We start from the raw sequence: 10,639 nt of genomic DNA on the forward strand, positions 1-10,639 counted from the left end.
GATTTCCAGGTTGCTCGGTGAGATTTTACAGTTTTTCGTAGTTTAGATCGAGTCTGTTCTTCATACCTACAGTCCACGAAAAAGCCACAAAAAAAATTAGGGTTAGTTCATCATATCCGAACCAATCTGAGCCTTTGCATAATCTTTTTAGGGTTTTGCTTTGTTGAATTTGCGGTTGCATTGTCGTGTCTAGTTGCTGGTCTTAGAGTCTAGTCTTTTAGAGTTTCGAGTTCTGGTCATAAGTTGTCACGTCGCCGCCGCACCATCATCATCGCCCCTGCCATCTACCACCACTGCTTATCCGCCACCGCTCAGAATCCGTATCCATATACCACCACCAATCCGTGTCCATATACCACCACCGATCCATATCCATATACTACCACCGCTACCATATACCACCACCATATATCCACCACCAATCCGAGTTCCTTGCATATTAGGTTTGTTTTCGGGATCCATCTAATTTCCGATTCGTGTTTCCTTGTCTGAGTAGGTTTCGGATTCCAGCAATCTTTTGCCGTCCGTAGAAGAGGTTGGTTTCCAAAAAAAAAGAGTCCGGAAACCACCCTCCGTTTAGGCCCAAAATTTTCCAAAAACGCACGGGACAAAAAAATTTCTGGCTATCCTATTTTTAGGTGCTTCTAAGCGTATTGAGCCAGTCGCCGTTATAGAAAGTTTTTTTGACCCGTTTCCAGTTTTTGGGTCCAGGCAGTCGAAAAAAAAAATTTGGTCAAAAAAATTTTGAGCCCATCCTGTCAGTTTGACCTGGGAAGAGTTTTGAGACACTCGCCATTATAGTGATTTTTCGCAAAAAAAAAAGCAGCGCAAAAAAAAGAGCGAAAAAAAATTTCAGAGTGTGCTTTTTCCTTGTTTACGTGCAGCGCCGTGATTTTGTTAGTGTTCTAGGCTCGCGTCTCTAGCACGGTCTAGCCTAGGACCAGCACAGTACCGTCGTTGAGCGTTTATTCAACTTTGCATCTCTGAATTGATTATTGCTGACCTTTTTTGCTACCATATTATAAGCCTTCCTAGCTCCACATACATCTACGTCGTGCGTTTGATTCTCCCTGGTAATCGCTATATCCAAGCTTTGAGAGTTTTGACTACAACGGTTGCCGATCACCACCTGCTGCTGGGTAAAACTGGTAAGAATTTGAGATTTGCTTGACGGGTTTGTGATACACCACCACCACTTCTTAGTAGTCTGTAGGATCATATTCTTGTGTGTTTCTATTTGCTGCTAACCATGGTAGGATCACAAGCCGATGAGACTGATTGGGAGAACCTGACGAACAAACAGCTACATGATAAGTTTCAGCAAATGATGATTGGACAGGTGCAAGATGTGCTAAACAGATTTGACGAGGCCATGGAGAAGATAGATGGCATTGAGAAGACGTTTGAAACAAAGCTTGATAGCAAGTTTAATGAATTGCTCGCGCGTTTTCCACAACCACCTCCGGCTGCACCTATCGCACCTCTGCAACGACAACAACTACGTCCCCTTCCGAATCAGTATGGACGAGCTCAGCGTGTTCCTATTGAGCCAGGACAAAATTCTGGTGCCGCTGCTACTGCTGTTGGTGCTTCTTTGGCTCCTGCTACTGCTGCTGCTGGTACCGAGGAGGATGATGAGTATGCGGGCGATTATGAGGATGAGGTTGATCAAAATCAGAACTACGTGCAGCCACCAGCACCACCACCAGCAGGTCGACCTCAGGTATATATTCGTAATGGTAGGCCTGCACCACCACCTCAGGTACGAGATGATGTCCATATTCCTAAACTGAAATTGAATATTCCACCATTTGAGAGTAGATATGTTCCTGATATATATCTAACTTGGGAGTTAGAAACTGAACAACGTTTTACATGTTTACAATATCCCGAGGAGAGACGGGTTGCTGCTGCTGTTTGTGCTTTCACTAGTTTTGCATGTGTATGGTGGTCTGAACATTGTAGATTATATACTATTCCCGCTACTTGGGTTGCTTTGAAAACTGCTATGCGTACTCGTTGGGTTCCACCATATTATCAACGTGAATTTCTTCAAAAATTGCAGCGTTTAAGACAAGGAAAAAATTCTGTAGAAGAATATTATCAGGAATTACAAACTGGCATGATTAGATGTGGTATTGTTGAGGAGAATGAAGCTATGCTTGCACGTTTTCTGGGTGGATTAAATAGAGAGATTTAGACCATTCTAGACTATAAGGAGTATACTAATATCACTCGTTTATTCCATCTTGCTTGTAAAGCTGAACGTGAAGTACAGGATCGACAAGCATTGGCGAGAACTAACTTTTCTGCAGGCCGACCTTCATCATGGACACCGCGTGCATCTTCTACTTCAACTGCACCAGCACCTCAATCAGGTGCCTCCTTCAGCCGTGATACAAGAAAACAGTCACAACAACCATTATCTGCCAAGAGCGCACCTGCCGGGCCTGCACAGAGTTCTTCTTTTTCCATGGCATCAACAAGGCACACAAGTGATATTATTTGTCGTCGTTGTAAGGGAGGAGGTCATTATGCGAGAGAATGCAAATCTAAGCGTGTGATGATTGTTACCGAGGATGGTGGATATGAGTCCGCTAGTGACTATGATGAGGAGACTTTGGCTCTTCTTACACGTGAAGAACATGGTGGAGATGATTCTGATCATGAGACGCAATACATGGCTCCTGAAGACGCTGACAGGTATGAATGTTTAGTTGCTCAACGTGTTTTGAGTGTGCAGGTCACACAAGCTGAGCAAAATCAGAGGCACAATTTGTTCCATACCAAGGGAGTTGTAAAGGAACATTCTGTGCGCGTCATCATAGACGGAGGTAGCTGCAACAACTTGGCTAGCATGGAGATGGTGGAGAAGCTTTCTCTCACCACAAGACCACATCCACATCCTTACTACATCCAATGGTTCAACAACAGCGGCAAGGTTAGGTAACACGTACTGTTCGTGTGCATTTTAGTATCTCTTCATATGCTGATTATGTTGATTGTGATGTGGTACCTATGCAAGCATGTTCCTTATTACTTGGTCGACCATGGCAATTTGATAAAAATTCTGTACACCATGGTAGAAACAATCAGTATACTCTTATTCATAAGGATAAAAATATTACTTTGCTTCCTATGACTCCTGAGTCCATTTTGAAAGATGATATTAATAGAGCTAATAAAGCAAAACAAGAGAAAAATAAGAGTGAAAATCAGATTGTGGCAAAAGAATTTGAGCAACATATGACGCCTAATAGTAAATCATCTAGTGTTGCTTCTGAAATTAAATTGAAAAGTGCATGTTTACTTGCCACTAAATCTGATATTGATGAGCTAGATTTTAGCAAATCAGTTTGCTATGCTTTTGTGTGCAAAGAGGCATTATTTTCATTCGAGGACGTGCCTTCCTCTTTGCCTCCTGCTGTCACTAACATTTTGCAGGAGTTCGCTGACGTCTTTCCACAAGACGTGCCACCGGGATTACCGCCTATTCGAGGGATTGAGCATCAGATTGACTTAATTCCCGGTGCTTCACTGCCAAACTGTGCGCCATACCGTACCAATCCAAAGGAGACGAAGGAGATTATGCGTCAAGTACAAGAGCTGCTCGACAAAGGTTATATACGCGAATCCCTTAGTCCTTGTGTTGTTCCTATTATTCTAGTGCCGAAAAAGGATGGTACATCACGTATGTGTGTTGATTGTAGAGGCATTAATAATATTACTATTCGTTATCGTCATCCTATTCCTAGGCTAGATGATATGCCTGATGAATTGAGTGGCTCTATAATATTCTCCAAAGTTGATTTGCGTAGTGGATACCATCAAATTCGTATGAAATTGGGGGATGAATGGAAAACAACATTTAAAACTAAGTTTGGATTATATGAGTGGTTAGTCATGCCTTTTGGGTCAACTAATGCACCTAGTACTTTCATGAGATTAATGAACGAAGTTTTACGTGCTTTCATTGGACGATTTGTGGTAGTTTACTTTGATGACATATTGATTTATAGCAGATCTTTGGAGGAACATTTGGAACATTTACGTGCTGTTTTTATTGCTCTACGTGATGCACGTTTGTTTGGTAACCTTGGGAAGTGCACCTTTTGCACCGACCGAGTGTCTTTTCTTGGCTATGCTGTTACTCCACAGGGAATTGAAGTTGATAAAGCCAAGATTGAAGCTATTGAGAGTTGGCCGCAGCCCAAAACGGTCACACAAGTGAGGAGTTTTCTTGGCCTCGCTGGATTCTATAGTCATTTTGTGAGAGATTTCAGCACCATTGCTGCACCTCTCAATGAGCTTACAAAGAAGGATGTGCCTTTTGTTTGGGGTACTGCACAGGAAGAAGCCTTCACGGTATTGAAAGATAAGTTGACACATGCTCCTTTACTCCAACTTCCTGATTTTAATAAGACTTTTGAGCTTGAATGTGATGCTAGTGGAATTGGATTAGGAGGTGTGTTATTACAAGATGGCAAACCTGTTGCATACTTTTCTGAAAAATTGAGTGGGCCTAGTCTGAATTATTCTACTTATGATAAAGAATTATATGCTCTTGTTCGGACTTTAGAAACATGGCAACATTATTTATGGCCCAAAGAATTTGTTATACATTCTGATCATGAATCTTTGAAACATATTAAAAGTCAAGCTAAACTGAATCGTAGACATGCTAAATGGGTTGAATTCATTGAGACTTTCCCTTATGTCATTAAACACAAGAAGGGTAAAGAAAATGTTATTGCTGATGCATTGTCTCGTCGCTATACTATGCTTTCACAACTTGACTTCAAAATATTTGGTTTGGAGACCATCAAAGATCAATATGTGCATGATGCTGATTTTAAAGATGTATTGCAGAATTGTAAAGAAGGAAGAACATGGAACAAGTTTGTCGTTAATGATGGATTTGTGTTCCGTACTAACAAGCTATGCATTCCAGCTAGCTCCGTTCGTCTTTTGTTGTTGCAGGAGGTGCATGGAGGAGGACTAATGGGACACTTTGGCGTGAAGAAGACGGAGGACGTACTTGCTACACATTTCTTTTGGCCAAAGATGAGACGGGATGTTGAGCGTTTTATTGCTCGCTGCACTACATGTCAAAAAGCTAAGTCACGACTCAATCCTCATGGTTTATATATGCCTTTGCCTGTACCTAGTGTTCCTTGGGAGGATATATCTATGGACTTTGTTTTAGGTTTACCTAGAACAAAGAAGGGGAGGGATATCATATTTGTTGTCGTGGATAGATTCTCGAAAATGGCTCACTTTATACCATGTCATAAAAGCGATGATGCTGTTAATGTTGCTGATTTGTTCTTTCGTGAAATTATTCGCTTGCATGGTGTGCCAAATACTATTGTTTCAGATCGTGATACTAAATTTCTTAGCCACTTTTGGAGATGTTTATGGGCTAAGTTGGGGACTAAACTGCTTTTTAGTACTACTTGTCACCCCCAAACTGATGGACAAACCGAAGTAGTCAATAGAACATTGTCTACTATGCTTAGGGCTGTTTTGAAGAATAATAAGAAAATGTGGGAGGAATGCTTGCCTCATATTGAATTTGCTTATAATCGTTCATTGCATTCTACTACTAAGATGTGCCCTTTTGAAGTTGTGTATGGTTTCCTACCTCGTGCACCTATTGATTTGTTGCCTCTTCCATCTTCGGAGAAGGTTAATTTTGATGCTAAACAACGTGCTGAATTGATTTTAAAAATGCATGAGTTAACTAAGGAAAACATTGAGCGTATGAATGCTAAATATAAACTTGCTGGCGATAAGGGTAGAAAACATGTTGTATTTGCACCTGGAGATCTTGTTTGGTTACATTTGCGTAAAGATAGATTTCCTGATTTGCGCAAATCAAAGCTAATGCCACGTGCTGACGGTCCCTTTAAGGTGTTAGAGAAAATAAATGATAATGCATACAAACTTGAGCTGCCTGTAGATTTTGGGGTTAGTCCCACTTTTAACATTGCAGATTTGAAGCCTTATTTGGGTGAGGAAGATGAACTTCCATTGAGGACGACTTCATTTCAAGAAGGGGAGGATGATGAGGACATCAATACCATTGTTACACCCACAGCCCCTGCTGCTATACATACTGGACCAATTACTAGAGCTCGCGCACGCCAACTAAATTACCAGGTACTTTCGTTTCTTGGTAATGATTCTAATGTTCATGAGAATATGATGCTGCCTAAATTGGATACATTTGTTTTGCTTACAAATGAAGGGCCTAGCTTGGAGAAGGATGAACATTGGAGCAAGAGAAAGCATGGAGATAATGGTATGCGCAAGGGGAACAAGAACAGAGTTACGAGTGATGATTTCAGGTCTTTGAAGCCACCATAAGAGTGCATGAAGCCTTGGACGAAATATACAAGATGCCACTTCATAAATTTCGTCTAGAGGCTATTATAGGTGCTGCGTCACCTTTTTATTGGGCCAGGCCCATGTAATTTCGAAATAGATTAGTATAGGCTATTTTTAGAGTCCGTATGTGTGGGGAAACAAGAGATACGGTTGATTTCGGACCCCTCCACCAAGGGCCACGAAATTCCCCCTCTCTTCCTCCATATATACAGCCCGTAGGGCACCGTTTAGACTTTGGGTTTTGTTTAGATTAAAAGTTCGCCATAGCGGCAACTTCACGTACTTCGTTTGTGTTCAACGACCAGACAAAGGCGTCACAGAACCCCACCTTGATCAATAAAGCTTTCATCTTATATTCGCAATATCCAGATTGCAATCTCAGTTTCTTGCTTGTTCTTCGTTTGCTCGCAGGAAACAGACCCTCGTGGTCAGGTTGATCGTGCTCCGGTGTGGTCAATAACCTCTCGGAGTTGGTTTAGCGATTGTTAAGGCGCGACGTCCTCGCACGTTCGTAGTCGGATCGTCAAAGTCGACTTCCACCAAAGCGAAATCCACCATCTCATCGAAAGACGGGACACCTTTGTCTCTATCACAAGATGAGCATCTAGGTTCCGCTATTGGTTATTGACCGGAGATGTGTCTCGGTCATGTCTACATAGTTCTCGAACCCGTAGGGTCCGCACGCTTAACATTCAATGACGATTTGTATTATGAGTTATGTGTTTTGATGTACTGAAGTTTGTTCGGAGTTCCGTATGAGGTCACGGACATGACGAGGAGTCTCGAAATGTTTGACACATAAAGATTCATATATTGGAAGGCTACATTCGGACACCAGAATGGTTCGGGTCGTTTCGGATAAGTTTTGGAGTACCGGGGGTTACTGGAACCCCCTCCGGGAAGTTATTGGGCCTCATGGGCTTTAGTGGAGAAGAGAGAGGGCCGGCCAGGAGGTGGCGCGCGCCCCCCATGCCCCAATCCGAATTGGACAAGGGGAGGGGTGGCGCCCCCTCCTTCCTTCTCTCCTCCTCCTCCTTCCTCCCTTCTCCCACTTGGAATAGGAAAGGGGGGGATCCTACTAGGTTTGGAGTCCTAGTAGGACTCCCCCCATGGTGCGCCTCCCCTCTTGGCCGGCCTCCTCCTCCCCCTCCTTTATATACGTGGGTAGGGGGGCACCCTAGAACACACAAGTTGATCTTTTAGCCGTGTGCGGTGCCCCCCTCCACAGTTACACACCTCGGTCATATCGTCGTAGTGCTTAGGCCAAGCCCTGCGCCGGTAACTTCATCATCACCATCGCCATGCCGTCATGCTGACTAAACTCTCCCTTGGCCTCAACTGGATCAAGAGTACGGGGGACATCATCGAGCTGAACGTGTGCTGAACACGGAGGTGCCGTACGTTCGGTGATAGAATCGGTCGGATCGTGAAGATGTACGACTACATCAACCGCGTTGATAAAACGCTTCTGCTTTCGGTCTATGAGGGTACGTGGACACACTCTCCCCGCTCATTGCTATGCTTCTTCTTGATAGATCTTGCGTGATCATAGGAATTTTTTTGAAATTACTGTGTTCCCCAACAGTGGCATTAGAGTCAGGTCTATGCGTAGATGTTATATGCACGAGTAGAACACAAAGTTGTGGGCGATAATAGTTATACTGCTTAGCACCAACGTCTTACTTTGATTCGGCGGTATTGTTGGATGAAGCATCCCGGACTAACATTACATGACCGCGTTCATGAGACTGGTTCTACTGACGTGCTTTTGCACATATGTGGCTGGCGGGTGTCTATTTCTCCAACTATAGTTGAATCGAGTTTGACTATGGCCGGTCCTTGTTGAAGGTTAAAGCAGCACACTTGATGAAAAATTGTTGTGGTTTTGATGCGTAGGTAAGAACGGTTCTTGCTAGAAGCCCGTAGCAGCCACGTAAAACTTGCAACAACAAAGTAGAGGACGTCTAACTTGTTTTTGCAGGGCTTGCTATGATGTGATATGGTGAAGGCATGATGTGACGTAAATTTTTGTATGAGATGATCATGTTTTGTAACAAAGTTATCGGGAACTGGTAGGAGCCATATGGTTGTCACTTTATTGTATGCAATACAATCACCATGTAATTGTTTTACTTTATCACTAAGCGGTAGTGATAGTCGTAGTAACAATAGTTGGCGAGACGACAACGAAGCTACGATGGAGATCAAGGTGTCGCGCCGGTGATGATGGAGATCATGACGATGCTTCGGTGATCGAGATCATGAGGACAAGATGATGATGGCCATACCATGTCACATATTTTGATTGCATGTGATGTTTATCTTTTATGCATCTTATTTTGCTTAGGACGGCGGTAGCATTATAAGATGATCCCTTACTAAATTTCAAGGTATAGGTGCTCTCCCTGAGTATGCACCGCTGCTACAGTTCGTTTAGCCGAGACACCACGTGATGATCGCGTGTGATAAGCTCTACGTTCACATACAACGGACGCAAGCCAGTTTTGCACACGCGGAATACTCGGGTTAAACTTGACGAGCCTAGCATATGCAGATATGGCCTCGGAAGACTGAGACCGAAAGGTCGAACGTGAATCATATAGGAGATATGATCAACATAGTGATGTTCACCATTGAAAACTACTCCATCTCACGTGATGATCGGACATGGTTTAGTTGATTTGGATCACGTGATCATTTAGATGACTAGAGGGATGTTTATCTAAATGGGAGTTCTTGAGTAACATGATTAGTTGAACTTTAATTTATCATGAACTTAGTCCTGATAGTTATTTTGCATGTCTATGTTATTGCAGATCAATGGCCCGTGCTACCGTTCCTTTGAATTTTAGTGCGTTCATAGAGAAAGCTAAGTTGAAAGAAGATGGCAGCAACTACACGGATTGGGTCCATAACTTGAGGATTATCCTCATTGCTGCACAGAAGAATTATGTCCTGGAAGCACCGTTGGGTGTCAGGCCTGCTACAGATGCTACTGATGACGTTGAGCAAAGCTGATGACTACTCGATAGTTCAGTGTGTCATGCTTTACGACTTAGAATCGGGACTTCAAAGACGTTTTGAACTTCATGGAGCATATGAGATGTTCCAAGAGTTGAAGTTAATATTTCAAGCAGATGCCCGAGTTGAGAGATATGAAGTCTTCAACAAGTTTTATAGTTGCAAAATGGAGGAGAATAGTTCTGTCAGTGAACACATACTCAGAATGTCTGGGTACCATAACCACTTGACTCGGCTGGGAGTTAATCTTCCTGATGATAGTGGCATTGACAGATGTGATGCCCCCGATTCAATCGTACACTAATCATGCACGCAAATGTGTACGATCAAGATCAGGGACTCACGGGAAGATATCACAACACAACTCTAAACATAAATAAGTCATACAAGCATCATAATACAAGCCAGGGGCCTCGAGGGCTCGAATACAAGTACTCGATCATAGATGAGTCAGCGGAAGCAACAATATCTGAGTACAGACATAAGATAAACAAGTTTGCCTTAAGAAGGCTAGCACAAACTGGGATACAGATCGAAAGAGGCGCAGGCCTCCTGCCTGGGATCCTCCTAAACTACTCCAGGTCGTCGTCAGCGGGCAGCACGTAGTAGTAGGCACCTCCGGTGTAGTAGGGGTCATCATCGACGGTGGCGTCTGGCTCCTGGACTCCAGCATCTGGTTGCGACAACCAGAAAGAAAGGAAGGGGGGAAAAGGGGGGAGAAAGCAACCGTGAGTACTCATCCAAAGTACTCGCAAGCAAGGAACTACACTACATATGCATGGGTATATGTGTAAGGAGGCCATATCGGTGGACTGAACTGCAGAATGCCAGAATAAAAGGGGGATAGCTAGTCCTATCGAAGACTACGCTTCTGGCAGCCTCCGCCTCGCAGCACGTAGAAGAGAGTAGATTGAAGTCCTCCAAGTAGCATCCCCAAGTAGCATCTCCAGTAGCATCACATAGCATAATCCTACCCGGCGATCCCCTCCTCATATCCCTGAGGGAGAGCGACCACCGGTTGTATCTGGCACTTGGAAGGGTGTGTTTTGTTAAGTATCCGGTTCTAGTTGTCATAAGGTCAAGGTACAACTCCAAGTCGTCCTGTTACCGAAGATCACGGCTATTCGAATAGATTAACTTCCCTGCAGGGGTGCACCAACTTACCCAACACGCTTGACCCCATTTGGCCGGACACACTTTCCTGGGTCATGCCCGGCCGCGGAAGATC

This window comes from Triticum aestivum, chromosome 2B (assembly GCF_018294505.1).
Source record: "Triticum aestivum cultivar Chinese Spring chromosome 2B, IWGSC CS RefSeq v2.1, whole genome shotgun sequence".
NCBI classification, from domain to species: Eukaryota; Viridiplantae; Streptophyta; class Magnoliopsida; order Poales; family Poaceae; genus Triticum; species Triticum aestivum.